The sequence below is a fragment of the Setaria viridis genome, chromosome 5 (genome assembly GCF_005286985.2).
Source record: "Setaria viridis chromosome 5, Setaria_viridis_v4.0, whole genome shotgun sequence".
In the NCBI taxonomy this organism is placed as follows: domain Eukaryota; kingdom Viridiplantae; phylum Streptophyta; class Magnoliopsida; order Poales; family Poaceae; genus Setaria; species Setaria viridis.
Genome location: NC_048267.2, coordinates 21,654,752 through 21,671,048, shown reverse-complemented (window position 1 = coordinate 21,671,048; position 16,297 = coordinate 21,654,752).

Here is a 16,297-nt window from a genome sequence, read left to right as displayed (position 1 = left end):
CGGCAAAGCCGCTGATCTGCGCTTGCTAGCATCGCCGCTCGCCCTGTCACCTCATCTGCAGCGACCTCACCTATCGTGCCCTTCCTTCCTTCCTGTCACACGCTAGTCGAGCCGCCGCACCCAATCCGCCGCCCAATCGCCGCCACGGCAGAGCACTCCATCCCTTTCGACCTGATCTTCGCGCTGCTCAAACTCTCTCTCTTCCGCGCAACTATAAAAGGGAGTACCAGAGCCCCTACCGGAGTTTCCTTCGCCATCGCTGCCTCGCCGCACCTTGCTCTGCTCGCACTTGAGCGCTGCCGCTTAAGCTCTTAAGGAACTTCCCCTCTCTGCTCAAAACCACTTTTCCCAACCCCCCCTAGCCACCTGTTTCCTCCGCACGGTGCTAGAGCTTTCTTGTTGTCCACAAGAAGCACTGCCGCCGCCGGAGCACCGTCGAACCTCGCCGCCGTCCAAGCCTTAGCGCCTTAGTCCTTCCACCTAAGTCTGTTCCTTCCCGACCCCAAGACTTCACCAGTAGGCCTAAAGGTAAGCTGCTGACCCCTTTCCGATTCGCCCGACCCCTTTTTCCGTCCCGCCCGACCCTGTCTGTTTCGCCGACCCTTGTCCGCTTCGCCCGAGGGCTCGGCTATATCTTTTTCTTTGACCCGAGGGTATCTGTGTAAAATTTTAGGGACTTCTCTGTGTTAAGTCTGAGGTCCCCGGTACAGTTATTCCTTAGGTCTGAGGGTCAGATCATAAGTTTCTCACAACCCGACCCTTTGTCCTGTTCTCCATCAATTGAAGCTTGGACTTCCACACCTTTTCCTGTAGCCTTGCTACAAGTTTTTGAGCGAAATCTTGCAAGTGTTGTTGAAATAACCGACTAAATGTTTAACCCCTGCATTTGCACTTCCTTGTAGAGCTGAATCTTGCCGACGGCACAAACAAGCTGTATTCAGTGCCAGAAGACGGAGCAATAGCTGAGCCGCCGACCGCAGGAACTGAAGCAGAACCCGTGGAAGACCAGTTTGCCTCCACCCCGCTCGAAGGCAAGCCCCGAAGCATGACCCCAACTTACTAAACTTGCACATGCCTTCCTTCGTATGTATGTGCATTTACATTATACGAGTTGTTTGAAACCATAGATGCATGACTTAGTTCCCTTGATCTGAACACTAGTTTGATAAGTCCGAGTAGTTGCAACGCTTAATAGGACTTGGTAAAAGTCGATTGATTTCCTATCACTCACGAGTTATAGGAGTTGATTGTTCTCCTTCTGGTTACAACTATAAGGACGGTGGACGAGGCAGGGCCTGGTGAACTCTTTTGGTAGTCGGTGGATCGCTCCGTTTGTCTACTTGAATCTGATTAAGGTCTGACAGTGGTGGTGTTCGTGATCAAGTGTTTGAAAGTACTAATCTCATACCCAGTATGGGATGGGGAAGCCTAGTACCTGATTAAACATGGACGTGAGCGGTTCGATCCACTGTCTCTGGAATAGAGTTTCCTCTGCGGCCGCATGTGGTGGCAAGTGTGGTCGCAGAACGGCAGAGGCCAGGTCTGCGGAACATTGCACCAAGAGAAGTGGGCCCGACACGGGTCAGGGGATTGATGGGGATGACCGACACAGGAAGCGACCCTCAGTGGTGCGCGGATGTCGTGAGATTAGGTTCACCAAGCATGGTTAAGGAAACTCGAATCGATTTGTCTGCCTCTTACAGTTTGAGATTGCTCGATCGCTATGCTACACTGAGTAAAGATGAACATGATGATGATATGAATTTGATGCTTGAGTTATACATATATTGGTTGGAACTGTGCTTGCTTAGCATAAGTTGCAAAAATAGGCTCGTTAATGAACTTAGAATCGGAGCTAAAATATTGAAAGTAAGGACCTACTGTAATCGTTTTTGGCAAAACAAACCCCTCAGCCAAAGAGCCTTGCATGTCTAGGAGTGGTGGAGTAGTTTTTCCCACCGATCGGTTATGTCTTGTTGAGCTTAGAAGCTCAGGCTTGTTGTGGCATCTCTTTTTAGGTGAAGTTGAAGCTTCTGAGTGTGCTGCTGTTGGCACTTGGCCGCCCCAGCTTCCTCCTGGGTGGACGGTCGAGTGCGATCTCTCCTCGGATGGTGAGGAGAGGGATCATTGATGTCTTGATCGGCCTCATCAGGGACATCCGATCCCGGCTCTAGCTTCCGCTATTTTATCTTTCTACTGCTTTTGAATCTTGTAAAAACTCTGATTTTTGAACCAGTGTGTAATAAATCGTTGAACGGTTTGATTGATCTGTTGTATTCTTTGGAACCACTCACCTTCGTGTGAGCTATGCTAACTCGGTCCTGTCTAAGTGGTTTTATCGGATGAAATCCGACGGATCGTCGAATTAACTTGATTAAAGCATGTGATTCGCGTGTTAGGCGACTTAACCGTGCTTTAGCTAAGTTAATCCGAGGTGCTCCGCCACAGCTGGTACCAGAGCTGGTTTAGCAGGACAGAGAACACAATAGGTCCTAAAACACTTCCTTTTTAAATAAAATTTGCAAGAAGGGTGTTGAAAAATCTCGTACGATCGTTAAGGATGACCTTAGTACGAGAGGCCCTAGGGGATTTTGGGGTTATTTTTAGGTGGCTATTACTTATTGGTTATTTTGCTAACCTCCAGCACTTCGCCATATGTATCATACGTGTGCCGAGTTCCACATCGCGAGTATGCGAGGGTTGATAGGGAGTTCTATTCAAAGGACCCTATCATCGCGGTTGTTTCGCTCACGTTTATCATACGTGCGCAGGTTCCGCATGTTAACTCATGTGAAGGGTGGTATGGTTTGATTCCAACAAGCCTATCATCACGGTTGTTCGCCCATGTCTATTATACGTGCGCAGATTCCGCATCGCGAGCATCCGAAGGGTTATATGGTTCTATTCAAAGGGGACCTATTTCCACGGTTGTTGTGCTGTCCATGCAGCGTTAAACGCATGGGTACCGTTTCTATAGCGAACGGTAATGCTTGGGGACGCTTTCGTGAGTGCTGGCACGAAAGGTTCATGTGGTTGTGTTTTCTGCAGGTACACTAACCGCGTTCGCTTAGGGAAATGATGCTAGAAACCGACTAGCTACTATAGGGAGCGACGTACTTGTTTCCCTGCCACCGGCACTAACAGCGTAAAACCAATGCTTTTGGCAGTTATTTTGGTTGAGAGGACGAGGTAAGTCGTGCATGCGTCATGAACTAAAATCTGTGAAACCTCCTCCCTAAAACAACCTTGCCTTGGTTTAAGGCTCTTCTTCGCTTTAAGGAGTTCTAGCTACCTTTTCAGTTTGCAATATGGTTAGAAATCCGAGTGCTTTTCCCTGCCCGATCTGTTCTCCTTGGGGCTTCTATCTCACGCTTGTTTCAGTTCTTGGTTCCAGATGGCTGCTCCCGGACATGTGTTTCGCAGCACTAATGGCACTTCCCACTCCACATGCCTACACTTAGAGGGCTTTCCTGCTATTTTGTGGGATACCTTGAGGTGGTTTGGGTACTAGTCACCGCCTCTTTACGCGGGGCGGGAGTACCAGGAGCACGGAGTGCAGCGGTGCAACGTGCAAGTGGTTGTACCTCCACCCCCTGTACAGCCCGAGTGGCCCCAGCTCGAGGTCTCGATCTACGGTCACACCCTTGAGGACACTTGGGAGTCAGCTGCCTTACAGGCTCTCACCCAGTTTTGCCGGCTACACCCGTTTGAGGTCCTTTTGGACCCGATCGGTTTGTTTCCCGCCAGGGATCGGCTAGACCCGGCTTTGCTTGACCGCGTCAACAACATGGAGGTGTTGGCAGCCTCACACTCGTTGGTCACCTTCTCTACCACAACGAGGTGCATGTCAGCCTTGTACCGACTGATTGAGCTTCAAGGACGGGCTATGGCTGTCTTGGCTCAGATAGCTGTAGACACCCAGGAGCATTTCAACACCGCCAAGAGAGACTTGGTGGAAAAATCGTATCAGCTTATCCAAAGGAGCATACAGGTCTCCGACATGCAGGCCAGGATTTCCGAGCTCGAAGAAGAAGTGACGGACATGGAGCATGACATGACTCAGCTTGCTGAAGAGAAGTTGGAGGTTGAGATGGAGCTCGCGGTTGCTAATGCACACTTGGATGAGCACCACGCCAAGCTCGATGCCATCCATGCTTTGGAAATGCAGCTGGATGAGCAAATTGCCCCGGAGGAGGAGAAAGACCCTGAGGAGGTAGTGGGAGTCTCTAGTATGGACATTGAAGATGGCGACGCCCCTTCTCCGACGCATAGTGTTCCCTCAGTAGGCAACCTAGATGACTTTTAGGTTGAAGGCTGTAGGAAGCTAATCTTTTGTTGTACTCCTCGGCAACCTAAATTTTGGGTTGCAATGTAATGAGTTAGCCTTGAGTTGAGTACTCCCTCTATGTTAAAGGACCAGCAATGTAAGGATCTTGGTAAAATCAGTTCTTTTTTGGGACACGCCTTGGATGCCAAAGTTGTGTGAGTTTTTGTGCTGTGACCGCACGTAGGTTTCTGTTCCTTTGGGCCTGTCCCAAAGCGTGGCCGACCCAGGGTCACGAGGTCGGATGCGCCCGACACCTCGCGGCAGGTCCCCGCCTCGCCCGACCCCTTGTTGCACGGTTCCGCTTCGCCCGACCCGAACACTTAAGATCGGACATAGTGGGACCCACCGGCTAAGGTTTTGACTCGCCCGAGGTTGTGTGCAGACCAGCCGATGAGAACACGGATCTTGTGGACCCCACTGAGCGTGGATCAAAACACCTTTGCGTTCGGTTAGCAAAAATAAGACGACCGTGCAGAAACGAGCTAGTTGTTAACTAAGATGGCAAAGAGAGATGTGCACCTCCTTAATAAAAGATATGTTATTGTGTTGCACTATCGGCAAGAGTCGCATTTAAGGATTCAGCACATAAGTTCCCGGATGATTGGAATACTTCTGGGATTATGTAACTAATGGAACACTGACTCTTGTAGATGGCGCATCGCACCCGTTCCGGCTCTGTGCCCAGTGGCAGTGAGCAGAGGCAGGATCTTCCCCCGCCTCCGCCCCCGCCTTCGCTGGAGGCAATCTTAGCGTCTCAAACTGAGCTGTTGAGGCACATTGCCCAAGGACAACAGCAACAGCCCCATGGAGGGAGGGCTCATCAGCAACCTTAGGTTGCTCGCTATGAAGACTTTTTGGGCATGCAGCCCCTGACCTTCCATAAGACAGAGGACCCTCTCGACGCCGACACATGGGTTCGCACGATCGAATCAAAATTTGAACTCCTCACCGCCCTGTGCCCCGACCAGAACAAGTCCCGGTTTGCAGCTCAACAACTGCGTGGTTCCGCCCGGCTTTGGTGGGACCACTACCACACCATGTTGTCGACCGACCATGTTGTCAGCTGGAACGAGTTCAAGACCGCCTTCAGAGGGCACCATATTCCAGAAGGCCTCCTAGAGCGTAAACTCAACGAGTTCCTGGCTCTTACCCAGGGAAGCCGCGACGTTCTGCACTACGCGCAGGCCTTCAACCACCTGGCCGCTACGCCGGCTATCACGCGGATACCGACAAGACGAAGAGGGATAGGTTCCGCAGAGGTTTAAGCCTGGAGCTCAAGGAGAGGTTGAACCTTATCAAGGTGGATACCTATAATGAGCTGGTAAATCTGGCCATCTCTCGAGTGGACTGTATGCAGGCCCACAAGGCCGACCAGAAGCGGAAGGCCTCAATGGCATTGCCGAGCCCGCCCGCTCGGAGATTCAGAATGGTTCCCCCTCAGGTGCCCCACAGGCCACAGCAGTTGGGACGATGGGTTGCTCGCCCTCCACCACTGGTAGCACCTCGATTACCCGGTTTCCACCCGTAGGCACCACGGCCGACCTCTTCGCCGCCACCGCGCCTGTGAATGGTAACCGTTGCTTCACTTGCGGCAACGAAGGGCATGTTGTCAAGGACTGCCCCAGAAATAAGAATCAGCGGCCCGGTTAAAACCCCACATCCAATAGGAGAAGGAAGCCCAAGGTGCAGGTTCGCCAGGGTCGGCTCAACTACACCAGCCTAACCGAGCTCCCCGAAGGTGCGCCGGTGATGACGGGTACCTTCCTTGTCCATAATCAAACTGTTATTGTTTTGTTTGATTTAGGAGCATCCCATAGCTTCATCAGAAATAAGACTGGTGAGAGATGTAAACTGAGCGTTGGTCACACAAAAGGGTCATATATGATCTCCACCCCGGGAGGGAAAATAGCTTCAGACAAGATAGTTAACCTTGTTCCTATCAAGTTAGGCCAGATTCTTTTTAGGGAAAATCTCATCATCCTTGATCTAGAAGGAATAGATATCATCTTGGGGATGGATTGGATGACCCGACATCAGGTGGTTCTGGACGTATCTGCCCGAGCTATCCACATAAACTCACCTTTGCATGGCAACTCTACCCTACACTTGAACCACCCTGAGTACGCAAATCCTTGTGCGTATCCTGTAACAGAAGCCCAGATAGAAGACCTTCCTGTTATCCGTGAGTACCTCGATGTGTTTCCGGATGACTTGTCTGGCATGCCACCAGATAGGGATATCGAGTTTGCCATTGAACTACAGCCAGGCACTGTCCCAATATCAAAAAGACCTTATCGGATGCCACCCGCCGAGCTGGCCGAGTTGAAAACCCAATTGCATGACCTGTTGGAGAAAGGCTTTATCCGACCCAACACTTCACCCTGGGGTTGCCCAGCCCTGTTTGTGAAGAAGAAGGATGAAAGTCTACGCATGTGTGTGGACTACCGACCCCTCAATGCGGTGACTATCAAGAACAAGTATCCTCTTCCGCGCATTGATGTTCTGTTTGACCAGTTAGCTGGAGCTAGAGTGTTCTCCAAGATTGATCTTCGTTCCGGTTACCACCAAATCAAGATCAGACCCTGTGCATTCCCAAAACTGCCTTCTCCACAAGATATGGACTCTACGAGTACCTGGTTATGTCCTTTGGACTCACCAATGCACCCGCTTATTTCATGTATCTCATGAATTTGGTGTTCATGCCCGAGCTGGACAAGTTCGTAGTGGCGTTCATTAATGATATTCTGGTATACTTGAAGAACAAAGAAGAACATACCGAGCATCTTCATGTGGTTCTTCAGCGGTTGAGGGATCATCAGCTTTATGCCAAGTTCTCCAAGTGTGAATTCTGGTTAGAGAATGTCAAATTTTTGAGACACAATCTCTCGGAACGGCATAGCAGTGGACCCCAGCAAGGTACAGGAGGTCATGAACTGGAGGCCACCCACTTCGGTTTAGCAGATCCGCAGTTTTCTTGGGCTAGCAGGCTACTATCGGCGTTTCATTCTGGATTTCTCAAAAATAGCTAAGCCGATAACTGAGCTACTAAAAAAGGAAGTCAAGTTTGTGTGGAGCCACAAGTGCGAAGAAACTTTCCATACCTCGAAACGTTTGCTGACTTCTACCCCAGTTTTAGCTCAACCCGACCCTTCCAGGTCATTTGACGTGTATTGTGACGCCTCTGGCACTGGACTTGGGTGTGTTCTTATGCAAGACAACCGAGTCATTGCCTATGCCTCGCGGGCGTTGCGACCTCATGATATGAACTATCCGACCCATGATCTTGAGTTAGCAGCAGTGATTCATGCCTTAAAGATATGGAGACACTATTTGATGGGCACCCACTGTAACATCTACACCGATCACAAGAGCCTCAAGTACATCTTCACTCAAGCCAACCTCAACATGCACCAAAGAAGATGTACAAGATACTATGGAGCAACCACACGAAGGAGGAAGCAACCTGGGACTAAATGTTCAACCCATGCATTTGCACTTCCGTGTAGAGCTGAATCTCGCCGACGGCACATACGAGCTACATCCGGTGCCAGAAGATGGAGCAGTAGCTGAGCTACCGACCGTAGGAACTGAAGCAGAACCCGTGGAAGACCAGTTTGCCTCCACCCCGCTCGAAGGCAAGCCCCGGAGCATGACCCCAACTTTCTAAACTTGCACATGCCTTCCTTCGTATGTATGTGCATTTACATTATAGGAGTTGTTTGAAAAACCATAGATGCATGACTTAGTTCCCTTGATCTGAACACTAGTCTGATAAGTCCGAGTAGTTGCAACGCTTAATAGGACTCGGTAAAAGTCGAGTGATTTCCTATCACTCACGAGTTATAGGAGTTGATTGTTCTCCTTCTGGTTACAACTATAAGGACGGTGGACGAGGCAGGGCCTGGTGAACTCTTTTGGTGGTCGGTGGATCGCCCCGTCTGTCTACTTGAATCTGATTAAGGTCTGATAGTGGTGGTGTTCGTGATCAAGTGTTTGAAAGTACTAATCTCATACCCAGTATGGGATGGGGAAGCCTAGTACCTGATTGAACACAAGTCTTTTCTGCGCACTTTGTCCTCACTCGTGCACACCCGGGAAGAACTTCCCAGTCGGTCACCCATCCCGAAATTGCTCCGGGCTAAGCACGCTTAACCCCGGAGTTCTTTGAGGATGAGCTTCCGGAAAAGAAGTTGCAACTTATTGGTATGAGTATTCTATCAATCCTATTAAGCCTTGGGCTAGGATGTCACATACTCACCTCCTTAGAAGACCGACGCCCTTGTCGGTCAACCCCAAGCGAGGAACGTCCCCTCTTGGCCACGTCCGTGTGTCCGGTGCCAGTGCATGTGCCATGCTGTGTTACCACTCTGGGCCCATACCAGCCATGCACACCATGCCTGCGCAACTACGACCGCACGCGCCCGTGAAACCGCGAGAGTCGGCTCTGATACCAACTGTGGCATCCCACCCCCCGGGGCCGAGCCCGCTTACACCTGGCAGCTCCCTAGGATATCAAGAATTCCCTCACAGACCAACACAAGTCTTTTCTGCGCACTTTGTCTTCACTCGTGCGCACCCGGGAAGAACTACCCAGTCGGCCACCCATCCCGAAATTGCTCCGGGCCAAGCACGCTTAACCCCGGAGTTCTTTGAGGATGAGCTTCCGGAAAAGAAGTTGCAACTTGTTGGTATGAGTATTCTATCAATCCTATTACGCCTTGGGCTAGGATGTCACAGCGACCCTCGGTGGTGCGCGGATGTCATGAGATTAGGTTCACCATGCATGGTTAAGGAAACTCGAATCGATTCATCTGCCTCTCACAGTTTGAAACTGCTTGATCGCTATGCTACACTGAGTAAAGATGAACATGATGATGATATGAATTTGATGCTTGAGTTATACACATATTGGTTGGAACTGTGCTTGCTTAGCATAAGTTGCAAAAATAGGCTGGTTAATGAACTTAGAATCGGAGCTAAAATACTGAAAGTAAGGACCTACTGTAGTCGTTTTTGGCAAAACAAACCCCTCAGCCAAAGAGCCTTGCATGTCTAGGAGTGGTGGAGTAGTTTTTCCCACCGGTCGGTTAAGTCTTCTTGAGCTTAGAAGCTCAGCCTTGTTGTGGCATCTCTTTTCAGGTGAAGTTGAAGCTTCTGAGTGTGCTGTTGTTGGCACTTGGCCGCCCCAGCTTCCTCCTGGGTGGATGGTCGAGTGGGATCCCTCCTCGGACGGCGAGGAGAGGGATCATTGATGTCCTGATTGGCCTCATCAGGGATATCCGACCCCGGCGCTAGCTTCCGCTATTTTATCTTTCTGCTGCTTTTGAATCTTGTAAAAACTCTGTTTTTCGAACCAGTGTGTAATAAATCATTGAACGGTTTGATTGATCTGTTGTATTCTCTGGAACCACTCACCTTCGTGTGAGCTATGCTAACTCGGTCCTGTCTAAGTGGTTTTATCGGATGAAATCCGACGGATCGTCGAATTAACTTGATTAAAGCATGTGATTCGCGTGTTAGACGACTTAACCGTGCTTTAGCTAAGTTAATCCGAGGTGCTCCACCACATGGATAGTTGGATTGAATACCCACCGATAATGCTCTTATTAACCCGGTCGTCCGATGGCCGGTGGAAGTATCAGATGTGGGTCCAGAAGGGGGCTGGCGATCATGGAGGAGACGGCAGCCTGAATGCGGGAGATGGTAGCAGGGGCGATGTTGGAGGCACCATCGACATTCCCAAAGCTGGTGGATGCCGTCCCTGCAGCGGCGGTAGCTCTCCCGCCACTCCTGCTTCATTCTCATCGATGGCAATGGAATGACTAAAGAAGCAGCATGTTTCCGGATAGGTGAAGACACTTCTCGACAGCCATGTTGCAATAGGTGACCCATGTTGTTGTACTAGAATTTTTTTTGGATGTTGCAAAAATGCTATCTATGTTGCAAATGTAGTTGTATGATTGAATTTTTGAGATTTATCAACGTTGCAATGTCTGGCTTTTAATGCATCATCTGTTGATAATTTTTTCCATAATGTTGCTTGAAACATGTGTGATGTTTCGGTGGGAATTTTTCTCGTAGAATAGGATGCTTACATTGAGCTATATTTCTACATATTTTTAAATGTTGCAATCATAAATTTTTTATGTTGCAGATATTTTATTTTAATGTTGCAATGGAGCCTCCAATAACAAAATTCATATCGAACATTCGGGCACTAGGAGCGCCAAAATACCCATAATCCCAACTAATGGTTTAAGGTAGAGAATATTTATTGTTTTCATTTCATTATAAGTTCAAATAAGGAACTGGGTTTAAATTCTAACTTCAATAAAATATTTAATAAATCTACGATAAATATAAAAATAATATAAATTTGTGAAGTTAATGTATCTTTATGCTTATAAAAGTGAATTTGTGAAAAATTAGGGGTTTGTGTTTTTTGAAGCCCAACTTAACTAAAACACAAAATATCACATCACACTAGTAGAGAAATAGGCTTTTAGTCCCGGTTTAGGCAAATTTAACCGGGAACCAAGAATCGAATTTAATTTATCGAGAACCGAACCGAACTAACCGGGAACCGAAATTTTGGTTCCCTATTCGGTTCCCAGTTCCTAGGAACCGAACTTTATTGGTTAATTCAGTTCCGGACCTCGGTTAACCGAAATAACCGAGGTACCGAGGAGGCCCAGTAAGGCCCATCAGCCCAGCTTGAGAGCCTTACCCTGAGTAACCCTAGGCACTCGCTCACTCAAAAACTTCCCACCCGGCACCCGCGCCTCCTAGCCTTCCCACCCGCGCCGCCTCCCCAGTCCCCCCCCTCGGCACCCCAACCGCACCGGCTCCGCCGCCTCCCCAGCACCGGCATCGCCTTCCCAGTCCCACCCGCACCGGTGCCACCACCTCTCCACCTGCACCAGTGCGGCCTCCTCCCCACCCGCACCAGCGTCGCTGCCTCCCCAGCATAGGCGCTGCCACCTCCTCACCCGCACCAGCGCCACCTCCTCCCCACCCGCACCGACACCGCCTCCTCACCCGCACCGACGCCGCCTCCTCACCCGCATCGGCGCCGCTGCCTCCCCACCCGCACCGACGTCGCCCTGCCCTGATTGCCAACGTCTACCTCCTCACCCTTGGCCTACTCAGGGAGATCGATCCGGTTCCCAGCCTCCAGTCCCAGGTGAGGTCTTTGGTTGATCCGTGGTTCGGTCGCAAAGCAGGTCCGTTGGCAAAGCAGGTCTTGGAGCAATAGCTGTTTTCTTGGAACAAAGTCGGTTAGTTCGGTCGGAACCAAAATCGAACCGAACTAACCGAAACCGAAATCGGTCGGTACCGATTTTTTTGAAGAACCGACCGGTACCGATTTTCCTAGGAACCGAGCACTGAAGAATCAAAGAACCGATCGGTTCGGTAAAACCGAATGCCCAGGCCTAGTCCCTGTTGGAAACGCGCAAAGAGCTCGAATTTCTAACCGGGACTAACAAAATTGGGTCCCCATCTTTAGTCCCCGTCGTGCGTGGGATTCGAACCTATGACCTCAAGCCTCGCGCAATCCTTCCTTACCATCTCACCTACATAAAACATGTGATGGGGTTAAACATACTTTCTTTTTGAAGTAACCCGTGGAAACCCCTTTAGTCCTGGTTTGTAACACAATGTTACAAATCCGGACTAAAGGTGAGGCAAGTAGAGGATCTATTGGAGTTTGTTTATTTGATTTGACCCTCTAAACTTGGAGTAGGGGGCTATTTAGAGGGTCTGTTGGAATTGTCGTTGTTTTATACCCGACAACCTACCGAGGGGTATCCCGATTCCCGAGGTAGTAGATTGGTTGGTGGGGGGTCGTTGGACCTGGAACTTAATGGTAAAAACGAGGACACAAGACACGGATTTATACAGGTTCAGGCTACAAAAATAGCTTAATACCCTACATCCTGTTTGGGTGGAGTATATTGTGCCCTGCGCTTGGGTGTTATTTTGCCTTGGTTTAGACTTGAGGTGGTTCTTAGGATGTGCCGATCTAGGTACCTCTGCCCTCCTTTATATACTCCAGGGGTGGGATTACTAGTTAGTTACAAGGTAAGAGTTCTAGTAGGATTATAAGGTATGAGTCATAGTAGGATTACAGGGGAATCCTAGTAGGAGTCCGTCTTCCTCCTTCCTTGTGGGTAGGGATCTATCCCCGACAAGCCCCCGAGCACTTCGTAGTCGAGTGCCACAACCCTTGAGTACTTTTCAGATCCTCACCGACTAGTTTTGATGCTCTTTGAGTGCTTTGTCTGTTTAAATCTTCAAAGTGCTTCAAGGATGTCACGAGGCTGTGATGTGCTCAAGCCCTTGATCATCTTAATTTTGTAATCTTCATCTTTCGAAATGTGATATGGAGGGCGGTGAAAGTCGTACTCCATATGGAGTAGCCCCCGAGCCTTAGGTTGAATCGAAGAATAAGGTTGAGGGTTAATAAAATCTTGAATCTTATCCTTTCATCTTGAAAAAATCAATTGTTAGGTGTATCAGTCCCCGAGCCTTGGAATAATTAAATAGTCGATCCGAGGGTCTTTAGCGAGCTTAATCTTCATGCAAGTCATCATCCGAGTAGTTTTGCGGCATTTAGCCCCCGAGCTTTGGAGCCAGGACAGCCATAGGAGCCACGTCGAATAGTTATTGACGCTTAGTCCCAAGCTTGGAAGCGAGCTAAGCCATTGGAGATATTCCGAGTAGTTATTGATGCTTAGCCCCTGAGTTTGAGAGCTAGCGGAGCCATTGGAGGTATGCTGAGCATTCTGGAGAGTTATTGCCGAAGCTTGACCTGTAAAAAGATATGCATACATTATGTACCATATTGTAGAATTTTAAAGATACTACTGAAATTTATTCAGTGAATGTAAATGTTTCATGTCGTGCTCCTGTTTTGGCCATATTTCTCATGAGTAATTAGCCTGTTACGTTTAGACTCTTAGTCCCTATTTAGCCGTTTTTCACTGCGTGTGAGATCTTTGCCTCATGTACGCGTACTGGCATTGCCGATGCACATATGAGATCTTTAACTCGTGTACGTGTGCTAGCATTTAGGCATGAAAGAAGATCCGAGGCTTTCACGGATTAAGGCGTGTTCTGCTCGGGTAGATTAACAACCGCTAAGAGGAGACAACTAAAATAAGTAGTCGACATTGCGACAAAAAAACTGCACGATTACACGTAAAGTAGTCGTTGAGACTTTTCTGCCTTTTGGCAAGGAGAGCGTGTATTTCCGCGCAAAGAATTGGTGCGTTCATAGGGTGTAGCCGCTGTGAGCCTACAGCACTCAATGCATCAAACCCGTGGCTATAGCCTTCGTAATTGGACGTACCAAGCTCATGGTGCCCTGAAACTCAGTGCACCAAACCCATGGCTATAGCCTCCATAATTCGATATATGAAGCCCGTGGCTGTCGGTCAACATACCCTAGGAGCAGTCAGTGAAGTGTAGCTCAGGAGGTAATTCCCATCGAGAGGCGTACACAAATATGTAGTCGACGCATTGGCCAATCACGCTGAAAACTAGCTTGATTCGTAGGCAATGGCCGATGAAGCCGTGGCGGTCGTTGATGTAGCCATGACAATTGTTGATGAAGTCAACTTGTCGAAGTCAATTCCAACTAGTTGTTGATGATGTGATGTCCGTCCCGAATTAGTTTCTAGTCAAGAAGAGTAGTTGAAGTAGTCGTCCACGAGTCTATGCGGCCGGATGATCGAAGGTCTTCGTTGGAGTCTTTGAGTGTACGTAGGTGCATCCACCAAATTGATTTTCAGCTTGCCTCGGTACGCTTGCTTTGCTTCGAAACAGAGGCCCTGTTTGGTTACGCTTATTTTTAGCACGTGTCACATCGAATGTTTAGATACTAATTAGGAGTATTAAACGATAGACTATTTACAAAACCCATTACATAAGTGGAGGCTAAACGGCGAGACGAATGTATTAAACCTAATTAAGCCTAATTAATCCATCATTAGCAAATATTTACTGTAGCAACACATTGTCAAATCATGGACTAATTAGGCTTAATAGATTCGTCTCGCCGTTTAGCCTCCACTTATGTAATTGGTTTTGTAAATAGTCTACGTTTAATACTTCTAATTATTATCTAAACATTCGATGTGACGGGTGCTAAAAATAAGCAGGAGAAATCAAACCAGACCAGAATATGCTTTTTCCCCTTAGGGATTGTTGCTGGACTTCGCTTGGATTTCCAATTGTGAGAATCAAACAACGATCTTGATTCATCCAACGGCAGTACCAACCTGACGCAGCTTTTTTAGATGGGAACGTCAGCGCTTCAATCTTTGACTCGGAAAAGAACTCGGCAAATCAAGACGGTTCCGTCTGGACAGCTGCGACATGCTGAGGGATGACACGGACTCGAATTGCTAGTCGGAGCGTCTTCAATTCTTCTTGGATTCGACGCACATATGCGTGTGCCTAGAACCATCGACCTTGATGGTATTTCTTGATGATGAGGTCAAACTCAGCTGATGATCACTCCTACCTGACGTCAGATGTCAGTATTTTATACCCGGCAGCCTATCGAGGGGTATCCCGAGATAGTAGATTAGTTGGTGGGGGATCGCCGGATCTGGAATGGATGGTAAAAGCGAGAACACAAAACTCGGATCTATACAGGTTCGCACTGCCAGAGTAGCGTAATACCCTACATTTTGTTTAGGTAGAGTATATTGCGCCCTACGTTTGGGTGTTGTTTTGCCTTCATTTAGGCTTGAGGTGGTTCTTAGGATGTGCTGATCTAGGTACCCCTACCATTCTTTATATACTTCAGGGGGTTAGTCAGTTACAAGGTAGGAGTTCTAGTAGGATTACAAGGTATAAGTCATAGTAGAATTACAGGGGAATACTAATAGGAGTCCATCTTTCTCTTTGCAGGTACTGGGAATCTATCCCGACAGAAATTGCTCTTATTTTATAACCATGTGCGTGCCGTACTGCGTCCATGGGGCATGGCAAGTTTACGGGCGACCTTAAGGAGCCCTCTTACAGACGATCTCCGATAGTGACAGCTTCTGCCGCGTCATTCCTTTTTAGGAATCTATTGAACCACTACCCTGCGCACAACTCACCAGTTTAGCTCCCCCACCACGTACTCGATGCACCCACTTCAATTTTGAGACAAAAATTGTAACGAAATAATTTGGAAATAAAATTTTAAAAAAATTAGGGGAAAGAAAGTCAGAACAAACTATTCAAACAAAAGATCTGGGAAAAAATATTTGAAGGAAAAGTAAAATCAAACTTTATGCATCAAAATTTTCAAAAAAATAAGAGAACATAATTTTTAAGCAAAAATTTAAATTAAAAAAATTAGAGAACAAAATTTTCTGAATGAAAAAGTTTTGAAGCAAAAATTTAAATTGAAAGTTATCCAAAATTTTTTGGAGCGTTCAGGAACAAAGTTTTTGAAACAAAAATCTCGCGAAAAATTGGAATTTTTTAACAAAAAGTTATACAAAACTTTTGGGGGAAAAAATGCCAGGGGTGGGCGGAGCCTCACTAACGCACCCGCCGTTGCTCCCTAGTGGCGCAGCGGTTGCAGGCGGCTGCCGGCGGCCGTCACCGTAGTCGCTCATCACGGCCCCACTGCCGTTGCGCCGTTGGGAGCGCTAGGCTTGGCCCGGCTCGGCCGCCCGCCTCCACACGCCACCGGGAGCGCTGGGCTCAGCCCCACGCGCCGCTAGGAGCGCGTCGCGGCCACGCCACGGCTCCCACGCAGGAGTGCTTTCAGGCCTCTGCCCGCCTCCCGTGGGAGCTTGTCGTCGGGCAGCGGCTCCTACCGGTGCAAGGAGGTCACCCCGAGCACCGTCGCTCCCACGGAGCGGCACTGGCGAGCAACGCGCCGGATGGGACGCCACCCGTGTCGGGCACTCACCGGCCCGCCAGATTTGAGAGAGGAAGGACGGGTGAGGAGGAGGAGGAGGA